This window comes from Eulemur rufifrons, chromosome 7, assembly GCF_041146395.1.
Source record: "Eulemur rufifrons isolate Redbay chromosome 7, OSU_ERuf_1, whole genome shotgun sequence".
Taxonomy (NCBI): domain Eukaryota; kingdom Metazoa; phylum Chordata; class Mammalia; order Primates; family Lemuridae; genus Eulemur; species Eulemur rufifrons.
The window spans coordinates 187,135,327-187,160,609 of record NC_090989.1 but is presented as its reverse complement, the minus strand read 5'-3'; the positions used below and the strand labels follow the sequence as shown (position 1 = coordinate 187,160,609).

Sequence of the window (25,283 nt, the reverse complement as noted above, 5' to 3'; positions counted from 1 at the left end):
TTTGCTGCTGCGGTGTTTGGACTCAATGGTTCTCAAATGGCATCTTTAAACCGAGAGCACCACCCAGGAGCTTTCCAGAAATACAGACCCCCGGCCCCACCCCAGCCATTTTGAATCAGAATCTGCAATTTAACAAAATTCCCAGGAGATCTGTATTACATTAAAATTGGAGAAGCACTGGGTTAGCAAATGGATCCGCTCACTGAGAAAGCTGCCTAACTCTCCACTGGAGGTGGGCGTGGGGATGCCTGGATGCAGGGATGCACATTTACTGTGAGTTTATCAGAAGCAGGGCTCAATCAACTAGCAATGAAAAGGGATTCAACAAACATAGTGATTCATTTAACCATTTATTTGGCATCTACTGTGTACCAGACACAGGGGATAGAGCGTAAGACTCAGGTGTGCCCTAGAGGAACTCACTGTCTAGGTAGGGGACACTGAGAGGGAAACACATGCATCTCCTGCTCCTGGAAGGACTAAGTTTGAGGTAAGGGAAGCTGCCTATTATGTAGAAGAAAGGCATGGACTTTGGAGTCTGAGAGATCTGGATTCCAAAGCCAGCTTTTCAACTTATTGGCTGTGTGGCCTTGGACAAACTGAGCCTCAGTTTCCTTACCTGCCAAATGGGTACAGAGATAACATATGTAAAGTGCAGGACCACATTAGGCACTAGAAATGGTAACTGCTATTATCTTGCACACAGACTTTGGGAGCACAGAGGAAGGTGTTAATAAAGTTATATGGGAAATCTAGGGAGGCTTCCTAGAGGCGGTGACTTTGGATTTGGGCTGTGCAAGGTGGACAGGCAGAAGGGGGAGAGAAGGCAATGCCTAGCAGAAGGAAGAAAACGTGCAAGGATAAAAGGCACAAAGGCACACTGAGTAGGGGGTTGCAATCTGAGCACACCTTTTGGAACTGTACTAGTGTCTATTCTTTTTGATTTTAAGAGGGGAAAAAACAAGCAGTGGAACTTGTGAAGCCATCATTGGCAGTGTTAGAATTCAAGGAGAGACATGGAAGAGACAGCTATACTCCCCAATATCTCTCCCTGCACCCCAAATCTTCCCACGATAATGCCTAGTTCTACACCTCCCACTTGGTGACTGCTGTTTACACGGTGTCTTTGCAGACTCTGCTGTTTTGTTTAGCACATACGTACAATACGCCTCTTCGGGGAGTAAGAGGCACGTCGCTCACAGTGGAGGGAAGCATGGTTATATTGGGTCCTGTTCAGTGCTAGATTCATGTTAAATGTGAAAATTAAGACAACACCCACCATTAACTTATCACCCTAAGCTGGGGAGCTTTCATTTGCAGGCAGAAGTTTGCTCCCTAAAGCCATTGGCATATGGCCTCGCTAATTTCCACCTCTCCTTGACACTTTCAATTCTACTAGTTGAAATACAGTGATCCTCCCACACTTAAAATTTGAGCGATTCGAAGTTTATTTTGGGAGGAGTACAATTTATGAATAAGGATTCATTGTTGGACCGTTTCAGATACACCCAGAGGCCTGGAAACCAAAGAGATATGTGGAAGCACTTCTAAGTGGCCGAACGCCCTGCATGCTCGAGCACTCCTGCTCTTCTAGTGAGAGGCTGACTGAGCCGTCATCCTGCAAGGGGATTAGTCCCGAAGCTTGGCCTGGAGCGTGGGGCTGCAACTCTGTCTGCTGGCCCAGGGTCTGGTTTAGAAATAGTGATGTCGGGCAGCCCCGTACAGCAGGGCACTGGGCTGCGATGTGGGGGATGACCTTATGGTGCCAACTCTGGCATTTATTAGCTGTGCAACCGGAGACAAGTCATTTCCTTGCCCGGCCTAAGTTTCTCCTCCATAAAATGAGAAAACCGGCTTGGATCGGGGCTGCCCAAATTCTGTCCCACAGGATACTCCTTTTGGGAGGTGTTGCAAAGCAGTGCATGGTCGGGATGGCAGGGAGGATTTCGTGGTCAGATACGAAGGGAGGGCGCTGGGTGAGCAGAGGACCCGGGGCCTTTCCCTCGCCCGCCTGCCTTAGGCGCGAGAGGGAGCGGAAAGCATGCAGCTGTTTCACATTTGGAGAACAGGCCTTGCGGGCAGGCGGGTCTGGGTTTTGGGCCCATGTTTGCCCTTTCTTCTGCTGCACGTGGGCAGGTGACCGGACTTCCCGGGCCTCGCTCGGTGTCGTAGCCTGCAGCGTGGGGACACAGGAGCCCAGCCCGCCTCACTGAGTGGCCGCAGGGGCAAATGGGCCGCTGCACACACGTGCACTGTTTGTTGTTGTTGCTGTCACTACGTCTTGTGAGAAACAGGTTGAAAGACCCTGAATTAGATGCTCTCAGAAAAATTCTTTTCGTGCTTCAGAATTCAAAGGGGGGATTTCAGAGAACTATTTTTCTAATTGCACACCTTGTATTCTTTCCTATTCTCCACTTTATTTCACATATATAAGAGTTGCTTCTCTGACTCCACGCACGCATTCCACACTTAATGATAAACTCATTAAGCAAAGCCACTTCTAGACCTTTTCCCTTAAAATGCTCTGCTCCCCATCACCTGAAGAAAATTGACATTAAAATCACAACAAGCACAAAGAAAGCCCAGTGTAGTCAGGCCAGTGATGATGTAAAAAATCTGGCTGTTTTGGCCAAGATGCCAAACTAAATGTAGGCGCAGGAGGCAGAGCCGGGCAGTCCTAGACTCCATCCCGCCAGGGCACGGTTTCCACGGTAACAGAAGGCCAGGGAGAGAAACATAAATGGCCTTGCAAGGAAGAAATAGATTTGGGCCCTCGCAGCCTGTTTCCTGGCTGACTGCTTAGTGCAGTGAATAGTCATTTGTCCATTGCCTGCCTTAGTCGAGGAGCCAGACAGCCCAGCCATCTGCCACACTGAGAAAATGACCTCGTTTACTGCGGAGAGGAAAACATCGGCGGCAGCAGTGTTCCCAGCGAGATACTCCAGTTTATAAACAGCAGCTTTCTCTGATGTGCACTGTCTCTGCTGAAAGACGGCACAGTGTCTCACAGTAGCTGGGAATAGAAGAACTTAAAAGAAAACATCACTAAAAAAAAAGTTTTCTTGGAATGCAGCATCTAATCTGTCCTTTCTCCTGAGGGGAGGAAAAAAATATTTTGACAATTTTCTTTGGCTCGGGTCAGTAGGATGTGGTTCATCTGACGGTGTCGTGGAACTGAACTGTAGCACGGCCTCAAATGGACTGAGGTCACACGAGGAGCCCTTGGGGATGCCGGGAGCAGAGGGCGACTGTGGGACCACTCTCCTTTCAGCATTTGCCTTCGGGTGAATGCGGGGAAATGTCACCAGGCACAATGCAGGACTGAGAGGAGAGAGATTGGGGGAAATGCACGTGGGCTCAGGCACAAGCGCGGGAGTTGGAGTTAGTGGGGGTCTCCTCCCAGCTCAGCTGCTTCCTCCTTAAGCAACTCTGTTTCCTCCACTGGAAGGTGGATCGCCCCCACCCTTCGTGCCTCAGTGGGGCTGTTGTGAGCATCATGTAAAATTAAAAGGTGCTTTGTGAAGTGAAATAAATAAGTTGTTTAAAAAAGTATCCAAAACTTGGACACAAGGCAGCAAGTGGCCGGCACACCCTTGCAGTGTCACATAGTGGCAATAAGGTGGCGGCTCCTCCCTCCCCACAAGGGTTGCCTGCGAAATTGACTTGGCTCAGCTCCAAGACTTGGTAAAGTTGTATGTTAACTTGCAGACTTGGTCCAGCAGAGATACAAATAACTTCTGTCCTTTTGAAAAGGATAACCCCCAAAATTTATTGTCCTGGAAGACATTAACTAGTTCTGTAACTAACCCATCAATTTTGTCCTAACATTAAATGGCTTATAAATACCTTACTCCTCAAATGCTTTGTAAACTGGCCTAAACATCTATCTGGTTCCCTCATTAATGAGTAGAATAAAATCCTTGATAAATTTCACTTTATATTCGCTAATAAATTTCACTTTATATTCATTCACTAAAATTCACTTTATATTTCACTTCATAATCATGGAGTCATGATTTTATCTTTTTGAAAGTTGTATCTTAGCACGATCACATGCCCTCATGACTCTCCATGGGTCTGCTTTCGGAGGTGGCGTGCTCTGAATTGACATAAGATTCTACTCAATGGAGACTTGTTTTTTACAGGTAAATTCTCTAAGCATAAGTCTATGTGTTATTAAAGAGTATTGGTCAACATACTTAAAAACAAACTCTCCCCTAGGGGTTCCAGGAGAGAAGATGGAATGAGATGGGGTGGGGGCAGGTAAAGTTATGAGAAAGTCCAGGAAAAAAGTGGGATTATATACCAAAAAATGATCCGGAAACTACCCTACCACCATCGCAACCCCAATAATAACAGCTTTACAGTCCACAAAGTGATTTTACTCACTTATCTTTTATTTAACAGAAACAACCTTTCTTTGAGGTATAGTCATTATGCCTAGTCAACAGATGACGAATGACCTTGAGTCTGAGAGTGGAGAAGTGACTTGCCCATTCATGGTCTAGCTGGAGCTCCTTAGGAGGCAGCGGACGGACGTGGGGCTCCTAAGTCTACCCTTATCCTGTCCTGGCCTTTACGTAAAAACGTTTTGTCTTTTCCAGTGATTGTGATCATAGCTAACGTTTATTGGGTACTTATATGCCAGGCACATGCCAAGCACTTTCACATTCCATTTAACCTTCCTGAAAACCCTACAAGAAAGATACTTTATTAACCTCAGTTTCAGATGAGGAAACTGAGGCTCAGAGAGGTTAAGCCTCTTCTTCAAGATCCAACCGCCAGGAAGTGGAGGAGCCAGGGCGTGGAACCCGGCAGGCCTTACACCACCGCTGTGGTCTCCCCAGTCTGCTGTAGCACTTTCCACCAAGGGTGTAGCACTTTACAGTTTATACAGTGTATTCGTACCCCTTATCTCATTCGGTTTTCACAACAATCCCAGGAAGTGGATATTTTACATTTTGCTCATGAGAAAAACAAGCTCAGAGAACTGACAGGATTTGCCGCTAAGGGCGTAACTCACACACATGTCGTTGGAATCCAGAGCCTGTGATTCTTACCATACTAGGAGTCTCCAGACCCCAGACAGCCTCCTGTGAGTCTAGCCTCAACCCTGGGTAACAGGCCTGTTGAGTCCAGAGAGGAGGACAGCATGCCTGAGGGGGTGCGAGGTCCTGGGAGGGCTTGGGCTGGGGGCAGTGGGACAAGGTCTAGACACAGCCACCGTGTTCCCAGCATTTTTACCACCCTCTCCTGTTCTACCCAGTAAAGTGTAGGTGTTGTGAATCAGAACCACGGGCAGAGTTTGTGGGCGAAAGCACCAGGGCATGGGCTTCGCTTTGTCTGCGCCTCCCTGGGAGCCCGAAAAGGCCACAGGCTGCATCTGCTTTGTAGCAAATCCAGGAGCTGGAACTCACACTGGGACCCAAGTTATGGAGATGCCTGCACGGACACTGGCTTGGGGGACTACATGTTGGAAACTGTTTCCTAGAAACTGTTCTCACTTAAACAAATAAGAACAAAACGCACAATAACCAAGAAGCAAGTCATTTCTGGGTTTATTCCCAACTCTTAACAGTTTGTCTAATTAAGGATACTAATGTCCATCTCATTTTGAAGTTATGCTGACCCACTTGTAAAGGAGTAAAGGTTGCTGGGTGTTAGGTGTCACTGGGCTCCCACGATGCGGCCCATCCTACCTGCTCAAACGTATCTCTATTCCTGTATTATCTACTCTTTCGATCTAGATTTTCTTTCCAATCACATGGGCCTCTTGTAGTCCTAAATCCACACCGTGGGTTTCTGCCCATGCTCACTCACCTCAGAGAGCTTCAGCCTCACCCATAGGGACCAGCTCAAGTCCCATCTTTTCCATTATAAAAAGAAATAAGAGAGCTGTAACAAGTATCAGGATTTGTGGCTTTCCAGGCACTGTGCTAAGCCTGACCTCATACATACCTCACAACCACCCTGTAAGGTAGATACCTTGTGGTGGTTCTCAAGGTGTGGTCCCCAAGCAGCAGTAGCACCCGGGAACTTGTTAGCATTGCAAATTCTCAGGCCTCCCCCCAGACCTAGGAAATCAGACACTCTCCAGGTAGGGTCCAGGTGTCACTGTTTACAACCTCCAGGTGATTTTGATAAGTAACTCAAGTTTGAGAACCACTGATACATTGTCAGTACCCCCAACTTACATATGAGTTAACTGAAGGGTAACTCCCAGTTTGCCCCAGGCTGTTTAGTGCCTTGGATATAGGACATTTAGCACTAAAACCAAGAAGGCCTGGGACAAATCAGTAAGAGTTGGTCTCCCTAGTTAAGTGGGGTTCAAACGGGTCAAATTAAAGTGCCAGAGCTTGGATTTGAACACAGGTATCTGAATTCCAGATCCACATTTTTATTTAACCAATGCACTATAGTTCCATGCCAAGAAGTCTTTTCTTGATATTTTGGGGCCCTCACACTCTCTTTCTCAAATAACTCACATAAATGTAGAATTGCAAATGCAATCAGTGCTAAGAAGGGGAAAAACAGGGTGCCATGAGATTGTCCTTTAGGGGATTTGGCACGACATGGGTGTGTTTGGAGAGCAGAGCCTCTCAAATTAGCCAGATGCTCTGATTAACATAAAGATCACCTGGGGTCCAGCTCAAATGCACATTCTGGTTAAGCAGCTCTGGGGCAAGCCCGACATTCCATAGTTTTACCAACCTCCCAGGGCAAGGCCATGCTGTGGGTCCAAGGACCGCAGTGAGCAGCGAGGGACTATGCCAGTGGTTCCCAGTCTTGTCTGCTCATTACAATCCCCTGGGGATCTTTTAATACTTTGAAAGCCCGGGCTGTACCCCAGGCCAATTTAGCCATAAGCTCTGGGGGCTGGTTGCAGGCATCAGTATTTTTGGAAGATCCTCAAGGGATTTCAGTGTGCAGACAAGTTTGTGAATCACTAGGTCTCAGCCTTGTACCCTCAGCTGCTTCAACTTGGACTTTAAGGCTCTCAGCTCATTGGTTTAATAATTCCCCTTCCTGAACACTTGCACACTTTGGTGAAAATGTAAATTGGTACAGCTGTTACGGAAAAACAGTATGAGGTTCCTCAAAAAATTAAAAATAGAACTGCCATACAAAGCCAGCAATCCCACTCCTGGGTACACAGCCAAAGGGAATTAAACCAGTGTTTTGAAGAAATATCTGCATTCCCCTGTTTGTTGCAGCATTATCCACAACAGCCAAGGCAGGGAAACAGCCTACATGTCTGCCAGTGGATAAAAGGGTAAAGAAAACGTGCCACGCGTGTGCATGCGCGCGCACACACACACACACACACACTGGAATATTGTTCAACTTTTAAAAAGAACAAAATAATGCCATTTCTGACAATATGGATGAACTTGGAGGGCATTGTGCTAAGAGAAATAAACCAGGCACAAAAAGACAAATACTGTGTGATTTCACTTACAGGTGGCATCTAAAATAGTCAAACTCATAGAAACCCAGAGCAGGATGGTGGGCGCCAGGGGCCGGGGTTGCCGGAGGTGGGGAGGTGTCGGCCAAAGGGTGCAAAGTGTCAGTCATGCACGGTGAGCAAGTTCTGGAGCTCTAAGACACAGCCTCCTGCCTGTAGTTAACACCGTATTGTACACTTGAAATTTGCTAAGAGGTGAGATCTGGTGTTCTCACTACAAAAAAAAGGTAACTGTGGTGAGGTGAGGGATAGGTTATAAGCCTGATGACTTCACAATGTATGTGTGTATCAAAGCATCAAGTTGTGCCCCTTAAATACAAGGCAAAAAATTCCCCTTTCACACTCAGCTTGTGGAACATCATTCCCTACAAGCAGGTTTTTACAGGAAGTTTGACTTCTGTTATTGTCATTTCATTTTGGTCACGTCTGCCCTGGCACAAGCCTGCCCCACAGGTTTTAGTGCCAAATGTGGTAATTTTCTTAACAACCAGATAGAAGGGAAACCACAGCCCTTCCTCTTCCTCTAAATTTCGCTGGCTGGCTGACTCCTATCCGGGGCTCTCATGGATACTGAGACCCTCTGTCCCTGCAGAGGCCAGGGATGTCCCCAAACCCTCCCCAACTCCAGGCTGAAGGGGGACTGAGGAACCCTGCTAGACAGAGGAGCCGGATTTGGGAGCCGGACCTGGGAAGGTATAACACCCAAATGGTTACAAGCTGCACAGGAAGTCATTGTTTTTTGTTTGTTTGTTTGTTTTCCTTAAGAAGTATAATCTTTTGGGGGAATGGCCTGGCTAGGAAGGCTTTTTTCACTCGCCCACTTAAGAACTCTGGCATCTTGACAAGGATGTGCACTTCTTCCATTTTTTGAAGCTCCCCAACAATTGCAACAGTGAGTTGCAAAAACAGGGTCACACGATCTGAACATAGTAACAAAGTCGATACACTCACCAATACAATCACCATCTGTCCACAACTTAAGCTCTACATGTGCTGCCCTTCCTGAATGTAAACCCTCTGCCCAACCAGCTCCTTCTGGGACAGGTCCTGTGTGCCACCAGAGGCGGTGGCCAGGGGGCGGGAAGCCCAGGGATGCTGGGGGAAGGCCGACAAAGAAAGACCCTTTCCCGTCTGTTTGCTCTTGAACAGCTGGGTGGCTTTTCACATCCGATTCCATAATATATATTTTTCTGTTATAACATAAAACAAATGCACCTTACTTTGTTCCCTCCAATCTTAAAGCAGAACTGTTGCTCTGTGTTTACCCCCAGCTTCTTGCTCACTCACCTCCCCAAGTTCTGGGAAGCCCCAAGCTGGGGATTTAGGCTGTGGCCAAGAGAATCTTGTTTTCCCGAATGTGAGCTGACAGAGTGGGACTTGCAGCCCTGGTCCTGGAAGGGTCTAATTTTTATCCCAGGCAACGTCAAGACGACTGGCTTAGAGTGTGATGGCAACAGGCAGAGGGGTATGCAAAACTGGCTGCTGTCCTTCTCCTTCTTGGAACTTCTTTCTCCACCATCTGACCTATGTTCCCCATGGTGACAAGGAATCTGAAGCACATCCTAAAACCATGGCGAGTCTCAGGCAGATGGCAGCAAGGACCTCATGTACATTAGAGGTCATGTGACATATTCTTCAGGGCTCTGTGTATGTGTGTGCATGCACATGTGTGTTGAAGTGTCTGTGTGTTCAAATCTTCGGCTTCTACCCTGGGCTTGCTCCTTGTGCACTTCTATTCCTCTGGACAAGCACAGATGTGAGGCAATCCGTTTGATTTAGATCCCCTTTTCCTGCACTGTGTAATGACAGTAAAAATGCACAGACTAAACAAGTTGAGATTCAGCCCCACTGATCTAGTACTGAGAATTCTATGGATGGGAAACTTCTTTTGTTTTGTTTTGTTTTGTCTTTAGAGATCATCGTATTTAAAGCAACAGAATAGGAACACAATTGATGACTCGTAAGCTGGTGGCAAAAGTGCCCAAACCGGCAGTGTTAGGGTAAATTATTTTTCCTATTAAATGGTTTGCGTGTGTTAAATTTATCCCGTGGACTGGCTGTAGTTGAAAGAGTCAGATGGATTTATCTCGTGATGTTAGGAGTTTCTGGTGGCCCACACAAAGTTTTAAACAAATGCTGAACAAGAGAACACTTTTTAGTCCAAGAAATGATATTTTCTTTTTAATTTTTTGAATTAATTACTTCAGTTGTTCATTTTTGTCTCTCAAGAGAGTTTGCCCAGGTTTAACTCTAGGAGAATTTGCATTTGGGGCAAAATATACCATGTTCTCCCTGCTGTCCCCCTCTCTCAACATGTCATGTTTACTGGGCAAGATTAAGTTAAAGTGCAGGTGGCCACGCAGGAGGAGTGACTTCCTCCTGGCCGCCCAGCAGGCTGCACGGGAGCAGGTGGGAGCGGGAGGGATGCGCGAGGCTCCCGGGCCCTCGTCAAGCCCAGTGACAGGGGACTGCTGCTCCTGCGTCTCCCGCACCGGCTGTCCCTGAAGTTGGTCCTAATTACTGTGTCCAGGATCCTCAAGGAACACGCCCATGGGGCAGTTTTGGAAAAGGCCACTTCCTCAGGGAGAATTTTAACTTTCCTGGACTCGACACGCTCCGTGATCTCCTCACCACCGCGGTGGCCCTTTACGGAACACTGCTATTTGCATAATCCCTAGCGTTCTGTCTTCCCCTCCTGGGAAGGAATAACTGGAGACCACCAAGGTTCACATCATCTGCGAACAAAAAGGGTTAATCTGGCTCTACAAACAGAGCAGAAAAGCAAATCCATATGTGGAAAGGAAATAGAAAATGAAAGGTTTCTCTGTTTAAGACCCTGCCCCTGCCTCCCCCTCCCCACCTTGGCCAGCCAAGCCTCCCTGATTGGAGACCAGTGTCAGAAAAGCCAGGATGCCCAGCCCTGGGGCATAAAAGGAGTAAGGGAATGAAATCTGCCTCTGGGGTAGCTGACAGTGGTGCTTCTAAAGCTGTATCGCATCTCAGCAGGTGGCCCCACCATCTGCATCCCGGACATCTCCTGACTAAAACACCCTTACAGGCACAGTTCCCTTGGTCATCTGGTCTACTAACGGGTCTACCAGTGCTGCCTACCTCTTACCATGCTATCACTTGGCATAAAGGAGCAGGCACCGAGTGCTCTGCCCGCCAACACAGGGGACAGTCTGCCCCTTGTCTTTTCCTTCCATCTGCCTTTTGGATACTTTCACTCTTTCGTATTTTTAGCACTTTCATCAAAATATAGGCAAAGAGGCGATAAGACTCCAATCAGTACATTTTTCAAGGATTTGCAACTCTTGAAAAGGCCTGACATGAGGAGCGTGTTTGGATACAGGAGCTGTAGCAATTCTATGAAATCACGCACATGGCCAGGTTCCCTCTCCCAGTTGGCACTGGCCACAGCTTTGAAAAGGGGAAGCCTGGAAACAGTCACAGAATATCTCTTTTATCTCTCAAAGGTGGTGGAGTTGGGATCACTTTGAAAAAGGAGTATGGGACAAGCAAAAAGTTCCAAATCCTAAACTGAGCATCGCGTCGCTGGGTGATTGAATCTGTGGGATGGCGTGCGGAAAATCTGGGAAGTTGGCGGCCCCAGCCCAGGACGCGGACTCTTTTGTTTAACGTTGTGTTGGCAGGGAGAACGCGATGATGACTGAGGGCAGGAGGAAACCAGCTTCTGTGCTGCCAGCTCCTTGCTGATAGCCAGTGTCTGCACGCCGCTGTCGCCAAAGCAGGCCCACAGACCTCATGCGTAAGGGACCGCGCCGGACTGAAGTGATAGGATTTTTAAGACTGAACTAATATTTTCCTTTGACACCAGCTCCCTTTGAACTAGCTGCAGACACTGCCCAGGCTCATGCGAATAGTGAATTGTGCAAAGGCTGACGGACAAAACCAGCCGAGGGCACAAAACCATTCTCTGCTGTTTGTGTGAAAATCGCCCAAGTTTCTAGAACGTGGCCCATTATTTGAGCGGCTAACTGTTCAGGGGCTGGCTAACTCCCTGAGTTGGTCAGGGAGAAGTTGGCCTATCTCCTTCTGTCTCTGAACTTTTTATGAATCTTTCGAAACCGTGGAGATCCTCAGAGGGTGGGCACCGTTTTAGTCATCTATGAAAAGGATTCCTTTAGAGCAAGAGCCGACCTGGCATTTCTTGCCAAACTAAGAGCTTCCAGAGTCTCCAATACAATCTTTTTTTTCTTGGAGTTGTCTTTTTCCTTCCTGAGATACGCCCTCCAGCTTCTGGGAAGATGTAGTGAAGCCACCAGCCTCTCTCCGAGCCTGATGTTATTCAACCCTCCTGGGAATCGTATCCAAAGATTTACCAAGTAGCTTGGGGAGAGTCAAGACAGAAGAAAATCGAGTCCCGTGGGGACTTGTTACTCTTCCCCACCCCCTCCCTCCAGTTCCAAATGAGAACAAGCTGTTGGTGTCCCCAGGCCTAGTATCCTCAGGTTACACTTGGGAATTCAAATCTACTTGGTTTCATGGTTCTTAGATTTTGGCTCCTTCTCAAGGATAAGTCTGTTAGATGGAGGCCATCAGTGCCTGCTTACACCTCCCCAGTTTTGTCAGATACTCCTGATTTTAGCAGCCTGATGTCTTACGAATGTTGTCCTACAAGAAAGTCATTTGGGGTGTGTGTGTGGCGGGGTGTGTGTGTTATGTGTGTCTGAATTCTAAATCTGCAGCATTACGGATCTTTCCAAGGATAACACACTTTCTGTTGGAGTTAATTTTGGAAATAGGGGAGACTTAGCACACCAAGTTGGAAGATTTTTAACCTTGTCTGTCTGAATCTTAATATCGTAAAAGGAAATGTGCTGTATAAATGTACAGCACTGTTATTAAAAGTCTGAAGGCTTTGCTTATGCTAATGCTTCCTGCTGGGAATCTCACGCCTGAATTCCTAGGCTAACTTGTGGGACAATGGAGGCATTGACACACACACACACACACACACACACACACACGTGCACACGGAAAGGGATTTCCTTCAACCAACATTGGTGCCTTGATAGTAAAATACCACTTTGTGTTTAGTGTAGTGCCTCTAGCAAGATGTTTCCCTGGTTTAAAACAAGCATCCTTCTTATAAGTGACTCCTTCTTCTCTTATGATACTATGTGTTTTTAAAACATTAAACACACTTTTTAGTTTAAATATTTTATCCTTTCCTGATTTCACCCCTACATAATGATCTAGTTGTACACACTATATGTAGTTGGATTCTGCATGTAAGAAAATCCTAGATCCTTAGAACTGAAAGGACCTTAAAGAATATTTAGGCCAATTTTTTCTAAGCTCAGTTTTATGAAACAGAAATTAGCCAATAGTCATTCATTTTGTAAATAATTCACTTTCCAAGTCTCACTTTTAAAACTTAGCTGACATAATTCAAATGTAAAACAGAACTAGAGAAACCAAGTTACTTTACAGAAAATTATCTCTTGAGTAAATTTAGAGTTATTCATGTAACCGTGTGCCCTAGGAAGGATGCCAAAGTCCTGCATACCTCTGAGCCTGGCCACATGCAGTTCCCCTGTTTGGACCATTTCTCACTCCCTTCACCTGAAAAACTCCTGTTGTCCTTCAGATACCCCTGTCACATGGTCCTAGAAAACCCCGTACCTTGCACTTCTTTGTAGTACCCATCATGATGGTAATTATTTAATCATGTGCATAACTTTTTAATGTCATTCTTCCCTGCTAGACTGTAAGTTCTAGGAGGGCAGGGTCCCGCTGTGTCTAGCTCATTGCTCTATTACCAGTGCCCAGAATAATGCCTTGCACACAGTAGCTCCTCAATAAACATTCGTTTAGATTCTTTTATAATACTTGCATTTTTGTCTATCTATGCTTTGTGGCACACCCAAAGCTAACACTTGTTAGACATTCCGCATCTGAGGGTGATGCCTGTTGGGAAAATCAGAAGGAAAAGGACCCACCCTGATTTCCTGTGCCCCTGGGCACCCTGACACCTCTGGCCACCCCCTTCTCTGCCCTTCTGAATGACCACTTCTCCCCCGTTCCAAGGTTCTAGCACTGGACCTTCTCCTCTCTTCTTGGAATATACTCCAATAGTTTCAACCATTCCCTGCAGCTCTCACCTTTATTCCAGGAGTGGTTTCAGCTCCTGGGGTCTCTTTGTGGACAGACCAAGGGAATCGCCAACTCACTTTCTCTGCCACCTGAGCCCACTGGTTCTCCTCTGGTTGTGGTATCCCTGCCTATCCAGTCACCTGGACCTGACGTGTGAATCCCAGTCAACTGCTCAAGGCAAGGAGACTTGGAAAGAAATGCTCTTCTCTCTGTAGCAGAACTCAGCTTTTCCCCATCGCGTGGTCTGTTTCTAGTACTCTCACCCCTTGTGTGGTGTACCCAGAAGGTACAAGATGCTCCCCGAATGGGACAGCCCATTGTTTCACCTTCTGGAGGGTGACTCATTAGAAAGAGAAAGTCAGACTTTAGAGAAACTCCACCGCAGGCTTCTCCATGAAATAGAATATATACAAGCACCAGGAAATTGTGAAAACTCAGGCCAATCGGTGAGAGTCATTAAGCTTTCCAGACTTTCCATGGCATTTCTGGTCTTGGCTCGTTGCTTTGGAATATCCCTTTACCCACTCCTGCCCTTGCAGTGATTTGCTGACGAGGTGGTGCTGGGGAGCTTGGTGCATGTGGGAGCTTAGAGCTGAACCTGAGCCCTGGCTACATTTTCACTACCTGTGTGACCCCGGCAAGCAGTTTCTGCTCTCTAAACTTTGTGGGTTTGTTTCATCTTTAAGATGAATCATAATCCCTACCAACTTCGTGGGATGGCTGTGAGAATCCAACATGATAATGCACGTAAGATGTTTTGAAGACGGCAGAGTGCCTTAGAGATCAGGCATAAGCAAACATTAGACACCTACGAAACCTCACATTCCTACTTCATGCATTTTGTCCTCCACATGCCATCTGGGTGATCACTGATTTATAATTTTTCTTTAAATGTAACACTTTAAAAAAGCTTATTTCTTGAAAAAAAACTTTATCCTTAAAGTGTATACAAAATAGAAAGTAATCATAACAAATTATAAAAAATGTGACTCATTAAATTCTAGCTAGATATGATCATGGCCTTTTAAAAGCTCCGAGCCTGGGGGCTGCTTGCCCTCTGTTTAAAGTGAAGCTGGGCAAGTGTTTGAGATGTTAAAGACATGTTAGCACCAGATGGAGACTTTCTCCTTGGCATAATCAGAAAGATAACAGAACTGAAGTGAGAGAAAGAGCTTGACTACCATTCAGTGTTGCTAACGCACATCTGTGACCAAGAAGTCCATGACCCATGCTTCCGGAATACTGTGTGCTAGGTATGGAGGAGAAATAGCACAGGTTGAGTAGCCCTTATGTGAAACGCTTGAGACCAGAAGTATCTTGGATTTAGGACTTTTTTTCAGGTTTTGGAATATTTGCATAAATATAATGAGATATCTTGGGGATAGTACCATGAAAACCATGAACTTCATAGATGTCTCATATACACCTTATGCATATAGCCTGAAGGTAATTTTATGCAATATTTTAAATAATTTTGTGCATGAAACAAAGTTTATGTACATGAGGTCGGGTGTGGAATTTTCCACTTGTGGCAGTGTTGTCACTCAGGAAGTTTCAGATTTGAGAGCATTTCAGACTTTCGGATTAGGATGCGCCACCTGATGAGGGTGCTGATTAGGGAAGAGGAGGAGCTGTGGACTGAACGGCCCACATTCAATTCATCTCCACCCTGATTGTGCAACTTAATCCCTCTGGGTCTCAGTTTACTCGCCTGCGAACTGGGGCGGTTGTAAAGATTAGGGAGAAATGACATAGCGCAATGCCTGGCACATGGCCCATGCTTGGTAATTGACATTCACCTCGTGCAAGAGCATGGCTGTAAGGTCAGCCCTGTACACCAAGGGCGGGCCGTGGTTGAAGTTTCTGTTGTTTTGGTTCTAAGGAGCAGGGGATGACTAATGAAACTAAGGGGAAAATTTGGGGCCATTTCTCTTACTAACAAAGAAAAGAGGAGAATTGAAGTGATTCATTGGACATTCAGATTTTAGAAATATTTTAGAAATATCGACCAACAAGGCAATTTCACCCAGAAAGACTTTGAACAGACTTACTCACTCCTTCAAAAGAGTGTTCATGGTCAGCGTGGTGTCAAGGGCTTGGCTAAAATTATAAAGCAACGGGAGGTGTTGATATTAAGCGCTTTTAAAAAAGAGAGCGCCAACTCTAAGTCTTCAGGATAAGAAGAAATATGATGAGTCCAGGGCCTTCTCAGAATTTCTTGCACTTCAAAGAGCATGTACTTGGCAATGATTCCGGCACTTTCCTGAGTTTGGTCAACGTGGCTGAGGAAAGGCAAAACTCTTAAAATCTGCACTGATGGAACTTTTCCACTGGCCCTATTTTGGTATAAATATTCATCAAGGACTAGAAACTTAAAGTAGATATTGGTCTGAGCTATGAGTGGTTTGGACTAAATTTCAGCCAGTTTCCAGGCGTCTCTGGCTCTTGTCTCGGGGGCCAACCCTTCCGAGATGCGGCTGCTGTCGCTCAGTGACCTGGGCCAACTGCCTCCCCAGCCCGTGGCAACCATGGGAGTTTGTTTGCAAGAGACCTCCAGCCAGAGAGGGGCCTCAGGAGGGTCAGACGAAGGTTCGAGTTAGTTGTTTGAAAAAGGAGAGTGAATCAAGGCTGGGCTCGTCCACCATCCTCAAGCCAATCTTTTGTGTAGACAAGTTTGACGAAGGGGAACAAAACTTGGGAACATACATCAAAAATTCAGAGTCTGGTCTGGCATGCTGCCTTCCCCCATTCCTCTACTTTCTTTCCTTTTTTCATCTTAAGATTCCTTGTTAAAGCTACCAAGGAGTCTCCCCAACTCCCCCGGCGCACTCTCTCCTATGTCGGCCCCGGTGGGAGGCACCATGGCTGGGGCCCCACTGAGGGTCCGACGGGCTGATGGCAACTCTACTGCACGGCTGTTTTGCGTCCTCCACTCGCATGTCCTCTTTCCCTCTTTCTAGCCCCTCAGGATTCTCTGTCCCTGTCAAGAAGGAGTTCAAGGCTGTTCTTATCTCTTTCAATGCCTTTCCTTTCTCTCCCACTTCCTGACTCCATTCCATTCCCTTTTCCATCCATTAATATTACTGGGCCCTTAGTGCCTGCTAGGCTTTCAGGACACACACAAAGCGGAATAAGGCATCGTTCCTGTCCTCAGGGAGCTCGCAAATGAAGAACTGCAGCATGAACAGGACATGATGGTACAAGGGTTAAACAGGCAAGACGGCAGTTGCAGATTCAGTGGAGAGAGACCTCGGTCGGAACCAATGGCTGCATGGAGGAGGCACTAAAGGAATGGGTGGGATTTTGGCCCATGGAGAAGGAGGCCCTCTCAGCATGCACGTGTGCAAGAAAAAGTGTGTCCAGGGAATGCGTGACAGATTGGTGTGGGGGAAGCAGAACATTGTAGTAGAAGATGTGGCTGAAAAGGGGCCCATCACATAGAGACTTTAATGCCAGACTAAAGTCAGTGGGAAGATTTGAAAGAGTCCTAGCAGCTCCTTGGGACAGAAGTTTCCCTTAACATGATACCTCCGTGGGCCTGCAGCAAGCACTGAGCCCTCTACTCCTTCATCCTCACGTCCTTCTGCTGCTCGGATGCATATGGCTTTCCCACTGTTTATAAAATGTAGTCTTTGTTATTTCTAACATTATATTCAAAGTAAAATTTACACGCAATAAATATCTCAAGTATTCACTTGATTACTTTATATGTCTATCCCATGTGACCACCATCCAGACAAAGATAGAGAGAACACTTTCAGTCCCCCAGAAAGGTCCCTCCTGCCCCTTTCTAGTCAATAAACACCTCTTCTTCTAAGGGGGTCACTATTGTGATTTCCTTCACTTGGATTAGTTCTGCCTGTTTTTGAACATCAAATAAATGGAATTATAGACTGTGTACTTGTTTATGTCTGGCTTCTTCTTCCATCCAACATGTTTAAATTAACCTATTTATTGCATATACTAGATTTTTTAACTACTAAGTCATATTCTGTTATATAAATATACAATGATTGGTTTAGCCATTCTCCTGTAGATGGAGATTTGAATTGTTGCCAGTTTGGTGTATTATGAATAAAACTGCTCCAAATATCCTTAAGTTTTTTTTTGTGAACATCTGTGCTCATTTCTCTTGGATGAATACCTAGAAGTGAAATTGTTGCATCATAGGGTAGGTATGTATTTAACTTATTAGACACCACCAGTTTCCCATCGTGGTTGTATCGTGTTACATTCTCTCTGGTAACGTACGTGAGTTCCAGTTGCTCCACATCCTCTCCAACACTTGGTATCATCAGTGTTTAATTTTACCATTCTGCTGGGTATGTAATGCTACCTCACTGTGCTTTTAACTTGTATTTCTCTGATGAATAATGATGCTGAGCTCCTTTTCCTACACTTTTAGCTATTTACACATCTTCTCTAGTGACATGCCTATTCAAGTCTTTACCTATTTTTTAAAAATTGTGCTTTAATTGATCTGTAGGAGTTATTTGTACATTTTGGATACAACCCATATATATGTATATATATATATGGTGTGTGTATGTATATATATATATATATATATGCACACACACACACACACACAGTGTGGATATTTTCTTTCTGTGAATTGCCTTATACTTTCTCAGTGGTATCTTTTAATGAATTCAAGTTAATTTTGATGGCCAGCTTTCATATTTATTTATTGAGTACTCTCTCCAGATGGAAAAGTTACAAGGATGCATTCCCTATAGTAATAAGTGATGACAACTTCATAAATAATTTTTTTTTAAATCTTGGATATTACCTCTATTTGTCAAGTGTTTCTTCTTTGCCTACTTCAGCTTCTCTGATTTTATATACATATCCCTTCCCTTTTGTGTTCTTTAAAAATGAGATGCTTTCCATGTGGAGCAGTGCTGATTTTCCTTCTGTTTATGACATGGGCTTGCAGTTCTTCGCTTGATGCTCTGATGTTGCCTGGTCCCTCTCTCTTGCTGAGCTATGCCAACTGCCATGAGAATTGCATTTAACTCACTCTAGTTTTGACCCTAGGGCAGCGTGAAGCATATATAAAATCTTACTTGTTGATGTTCTTGTTGCTACAATGAATAGTGACAATTTAATTCTAACAACGTGGATTAAATGAATAGAAGTCAATAAATTTTGTTGTTCTATTTACATTTATTTTTAAATTACACTTGAAGTTTTTATTCTATTTTTGTAATAAAACATTGTGGCCCCAAGGAAAAGTTTCTGTTTTTTGTATGTGGCAGTCAGTGTGTTAAAAATCCTCTTCCAAGAAACAGGATAGTTTTGGTGGCAGGGAAGTGGCCTTCCCAACTGGGTGAGGATGGGAGGAAAGGGAACCATCCTGGCTGGGAGTTGGCACGAGTCACAAAACTGATCCCCGAACACACACTGGGGACGTTTGCTGGCCATCTCACTCGGCTAAAACTGACACTAGGTCTCCCTGAAGGTGGGAAGGAACCCAGGAAATAGCTGCTCTGACCTTAATCCTGACCCATACGTAGGCCTGAGTAGGTAAATTGGAACTGGAACTTTAGGAAAATAGTGGCCATTGCATCCTTGAACCTACCAAGGAAACAAAGAGAACCAGTGGGGAGGAGAGAGAAAGAGTTAGTTTAGCTCAAAATAAGAAAGAGCTTTCTAATAATTAGAGGAGTTAAAAAAATAGACATCCTCAGGAGTGTTCCTCAGTGTATTCTGACAGCTTCCGGCTGCCTGGTTCATCTCACTGTTGAGGTTTTGGATGGAGCAGTTGGACAAAATAGAGTTTTCAGAAGTCTTTCTGAACTTGAAATGCTATGATACCCTGGATTCTAGTCCTAGCTCGTTCACTGACTAGATCTGTGACCTTGAGCAAGTCATCTAGCCTTGCTGGATCTGTTTTCTGATCTGTTAGAGAATCTCTAAGGCCCTTTCCACCTCTTTAAAATTAATTTTAATTGCCGAAATACACGGTGCAAACATTACTCAAGGAAGCATATGATGATTTCCCCTGCAACACTCCCACGCCCAGCGGTGGGTGACGACAGCCGTTTAATGAGCTGTGAATCTTGTTACAGGCTGTGTCTTCCCAACAGGCTGTTTGGGCCTGTTGGCTGTGTAGGAGGACAGACTCGAGGAAACAAAGCATTGCCATCAAATCTTGCCATTTCTTCAGGTCCTCGCAAACACAGGGATGTTCACTATAATGTTATTTTCCAGAAAATTGGCAGGGAATCACCTGGGATTTTGTTTTCTCTGTTTCATGTACCATGTGCAACTGACAAAAACTGAGCCCAAGCCTCCCGGTGGCATCTCCACATCCAAACCTGCGCTTCCTCGCAAGGCGCCACCCGCTCTGGCACACATGGCCAGAAGGAACCCGCGTGTCCGGTCTGAGTCAGACATCTGAAGTGAGAACGGTGTGAGAGGAATTGTTTCAATGCAAGATTCTGGATCTTGTTAATCAAGTTCCCATGTTTCAAAACGCTGAGTTGCTCCTCACGGTTCATCAGGGGATCTCTTTTCCTCTCATTATCATTTAAATGCCTGAAACTCAGGGCGCACACACACATCCGGCGGTGCTCTGAACGGTGTGTTCACGCTCTGCTCACACGTGCAGTGTGCTGGGTCTTACAGAGGGGGGTGTGTGTGTGTGCGCGTGTGCGTGTGCGTGTCTTCCTTCCTTTCCATACATATTGCATATCCTCAGTTATCTTTTTTTTTTCTGTTGTCACAACATGAATCTATACCTTCCTGCAAAAATTCAAACTCAGTGGGGGTGAGTGTGCTGGAACTCCAGTGTTGGGCTTGGGGGAGCCTGAGCCAATGCTGTGACAAGTTTTCTACATGCTAGCTGGGCCATCCTACCACCCCGAAGGGTTTCGGCTCAGAGGAAGAGGAACAAGTTCTCCAATGAGAAAATAAAAGATGTGCATCTGTGGATGGATGGAGACATCGGAATGTATCTCTCCACAGGCCAAGAGGGATGATATCCCCCAAGTTGGAAATCAAATAGGAGGGAGAATATGGGTGTCAGATTTGCAAGGCATAAAACTGGACTGTGACCCGATCCTGACAGCTCATTCATCCTCATCTCTCAACACTCAGTTCAAATGTCCCCTCCTGGGGACGCCTGCCCTGACCTCCCCAGGTAAGATTAAGTACTTCCTTTTCGTCCCATGTGTGTACCTCTGGTCAAGGTCTTCAGGCACTGCTACGATTCTTTCATGATTTGATTAGGCTGTTCCTTTTCTTAAACCATCAGATTTGGGGATATCTTTCCTTTTATTTCTCCATTTCCCAGCTCAGTCCCTGGCATATAATACTTGTGTAATGTTCTTGAATCAAATAAATTCTTAAAGTTGGCCAAATCAGAGATGGGTTAAAAAAGTTTCATCAAAATAATGTTTTTATTCTCTTTACCATTTCATTAGCTCTTTTAATGGTGATGATACCCATGTTTAATACTCATTCATTACACGTCAAGTTCTGTGCTAAGAACTTAAACAACTGTCCAGGCATGGCTGCTCACACCTGGAATCCTAGCACTTTGGGAGGCTGAGGTGGGCAGCTTGCTTGAGACCAGAAGTTCAAGACCAGCCTGGGCAACATCTACAAAAAATTTAAAAAGTTAGCCCAGTGTGATGGCACATGCCTATAGTCCCAGCTACGGGACTAGGCTGTGGCAGGAGGATCACTTGAGCCTAGAGTTTGAGGCTGCTGTGAGCTATGATGCTGCCACTGCACTTTAGCCTGGGTGACAGAGCAAGAACTTGTCTCAAAAAAAAAAAAAAAAAAATTGAACTTAGATGATTGTGAGTACAGTAACTTTCAGGTCCATTTTATTGATGGATAAACTGAGGATCAGAGCTAATATGACTTGTTTGAGGGAATAGGAGATAGTGGCAGAGCTGGGATTTGAACCCAGTTTGTTTAGTCCAAGAGCTTCAGATCTCAATCCACCATAGCTGCATGTGTATGCATGTTATGTTTACATGTGCACATATGTGTATATTTGTGTGTGTGTGTGTGTGTGTGTACAATACTTTTAAAACTTTATCTTTATGAGGGGGTCTTAATATTTTTGGGTTCTTTAGGCTGTCTGACTTGAGAGCATCTCTTCTCTGAACAATATTTTAAAGACATAAAATAAAATTACAAAGAAAACCAGTATTACTGAAACAGCACAAATATATAAAAGCAAATCTGTGATGCAGTAACATGTGTCTTTATCAAAGTGATGAATAAGATCTAGCAGTGAATCTAATCACTGTCCTTTCAGAGCGGGGATGAGTACAAATGATATGTTAAGGCTCATCTTAGCTTTAATAGGAAACACCTGACTTCTGTTGGTATCACAGGAACAGGGGCTGCTAAATTTCAGGGCTTTTGCCATCATTCATAACAGAAGGAAGTATCAAATTTCAGTTAGAGGTCAGGGATATAAAGATACAATATTTATCCTCATTTAAGTTCCCTGACAACCTCAATTCTATCCACAGATCCCTGGCTAAAAGCCTCTGCTCTCTCCAACTAACAACATTTCAAAAAATCCCCCTCTCATACTTTCTTTAAAATAAGAAGCCCCCAAATGCTGCCCTCTCCTCCCATGAGGGCAGATCCCCTTACCAAGGAGACTGGCCGGCCGCAGACCGGGGCTGGGGCGGGGAGCGCAGGCGTGCCCTGGTGGCTGGGGCGGCTCTCCTCCAAGGTGAGGCCACGCTGGGACCCCCTTTCCCTCCACTTCTTTCAGCCAGCAGATGCCCAGGACCAGTCACCTGGCTGGACGGTCAGCTTCATAAATCAGTACCTAGAAACGCCACTGAGTCATCAGCCCAAATAGCTGCTCTCTTCTTAAGGGCAGGTTTCTTGCAGGGCCGTTAGTCAGCCAGAAGCCCTTTCCCTGTGCTCCTGCCCTTTGGTGTCCCTGACATCAACACCGTGAAAAATATAGCCTGGGGCGTTCAGCTGTCTCTGAAGGATGTTATGCTGCGCACAGACAACTGGCCTGCCACCACTTCTCTGCGAAAAGGCTGAAGGGGCCGCTGGTCACTGGTGGGGCCTGGGAGCTGCCAGCAGTCCCCCTGGCCTCAGGCTTCTTTTCCCCCTTCTTTGCAATTTGGTGGTTTCTTCCCAAAGGCCCTGTTTAAAATATGGTAACTGGGAGAAATAGCATGCTCATGTCACTGTTACACTGGGAGAGGCTGGAGTTGGGATGCGGCTCTGAAGGTGTGGGGGGGACTTCTGAGGGGGGGTGAGAAAAGGAAAGGAAAGGTATGCGAGTGTGCTGGGGATGGGGGAGGTCAAGGAACACACAGAATCACAGAATCCTGACATTATCTGGCCCTTCTCCTGCCTTATGAAAAACGAACTCTACCAGACTCAAGTTGACGTGACAGGGGCCAAAGCTGGTGTTCAGACAGGTGCAGATGCCTGGTAACATCTGGAAAATGCTGGGCAGTTTCTGAATCGGACTGTCAGCAAGTTCAGTGGGTTGGAAGAGCTGATGTGTGAAGCTCACAGGAACAATCTCAGCCCCTCTGCACTGGATTTCTGCTTCTGACTAATGCCTTCTTGCTTCTTGTAGAGTGGAAAAAGCTTAAATTTTGGAATCAGGGAGGCCTGAGTTTGGTTCTTAACCTGTCATCATGTGACCGTAGGCAATCGCTTTAAACTCTTCGTCTTAATTTCCTCATGTCTAAAAAGGACACTAATGTTCTTGCGTGGCAGTCCTTACGGCTAAATGAGATATGCAAGAAAACGTCAAGCATCTCTGCACCCTCAAAGGGTGTCTTTTCTTCCTCTTTTGCCTATCTCCAAACTTGTCTGTCCTAACAGAGAACAGATAAGTCTGTTGGGAGGCAAAAGTCCAAATAGATGATAAAAGTAAGAACAAACACGTCCCGAGAAAAAATGTGAAGGGGTTTGCTTCTGATATAAAAGAGCAGATCAGAGCCAAGGAGCTGATTTGAAAACTTCACAAAGCTTTGTAATTGTGTTATCATTTCTGTCTTTGTGAAAACAATTTCTGCATCAAATGTTTAGGCTTAGATACCAAATATACATTTCAGACACTAAAAGAGTGTCAGCGCACATATGAGACCCAACTTTGTGTTACCTCTTTCTAAAAAAGTTTTATAGAAAGCATTTTCTAGAGCTTTTGCAGATCCATGGTATCGATAAATGTGAAGCTCCAAGAATGGTTCAGGACACCCCAAATGTTCCACGTGAACTTAAGGAAATGTTGTGATCTTGAGAGACTTTTCTGTACAAGTGGCTGGTGGCCCTGCACCTGGTGAGACCATGGCAGCTGTTGGCCAAATCCTCTTCCTGTTATCAAATGGTGGGGGATATAGGGATGTTTCCAAATGAAGGCTCTTGAAGAGCAACAGCTGTCTCTTCATTTTGGATGTCCTGAAAAGCTGCTCCACAATTCTGCTTTCAGTGGAATGGAGTTGTAGGCCTATTTTGCCATAATCATTTGCTTTCTGGGAGATGGCCCAGTATAAAGGAAAGGTCAGTGGGCTGGAGGCAGAAGGAAGCCTGGTTCTCATCCAAGTTCTGCCACTTCCTAGGAAAAGTGACCTATCCAAAGTCACGCAGTGGCTAAATGCCTGTGGTTATTGTAATGACTCAGCCCCCCTGCCAGAAATCTGTTCTTAAAATAAAGATTTAAACGGTGTTGGATGAATGGAGGGGGAGATAAGAACTCCAAGGCCTGTTACTTATCATGGCAAATCTCCTCTTTATTGTACACAAACTGTTTTGAATGTGCAAGATGGAAAGAAAGGATGATTCTCCTTCGCAAAGTCACATCGAATACCTCCCCTAGTTGGCTCCTGTGGGTGCGGGCAGGAACTGTCCCTGACCTCTCTACTCTACCTTTTTCTTCACCAGAAGTGGCTGGAAGATAGAGGTAGAAGACAGACACATACAACAGCCCATGTGGCAGTCCCTCTTTCCTGGTCCCCAGCCTTTGCTGAATTCAGCCTATTATTTTTCCTTCTTGCCACCTTTGGTCAGGTAACGTGGAGATAAGATCAAACTAAGGATCCTCAGAGGGGAATGCCCAAGTCGTCCTCCCACTTTCCCACCTGCAGGGGACTTGGTAAGCTCTGGGCCAGTCTCCTAGCCTTGGAGCTGAGAAGGCTGAAATTAAAACCCAGAGATGATCTGCGATTAACCCTCTCCCTACCTCCCACCACCACCGGTGGCAGATACAATGGGGAAAGTCAACTGTCAGTCCCCAACCCCACATATTCAGACACACCTGCAGACTAGGACAAGAATCTGCAATTTACAAAGTAATGTCTTGAGCATCTGTTTTTGGAGATCCTTTAAGAGAAACTTGGATAATTTATTTCTTTTTAAAAAAAATAAGGCTTGCTTTTGGGCTAAGTTGCTTATACACCTATGGGCATGTCTCCAATGTCTTGGCTATTAAGGTCTTTAAGTGACAGTTTAATATGTTTTTAAGATTGAGGGAGCCAACGACAATTCTGGAGGAGCCGTGTTTACGTTGGACCGGCTCGCGCGGGTGGTGTGCCAGCAGCTTTGCACACTGCAGGAACTGGAGGTGAAAGCAGGAAGGGCTGAGTGCAGAGGGAAGGACCCGCCTGAGGACAGGAAAGCCAAGAGGGATGTGATGTGGAGCAGTGCGGAGAGAGACGCAGGCCGAACCTGGCAACGCACTTAGAAGTAC

General features: G+C 45.6%; 1 protein-coding gene across 1 annotated transcript in view; it reads right to left on the bottom strand.

Moving 5' to 3' along the window:
- LMCD1 (LIM and cysteine rich domains 1) overlaps positions 1-25,283 on the bottom strand; it is a 60,694-nt gene that overhangs the window by 31,722 nt on the left and 3,689 nt on the right. The window lies entirely within an intron of this gene.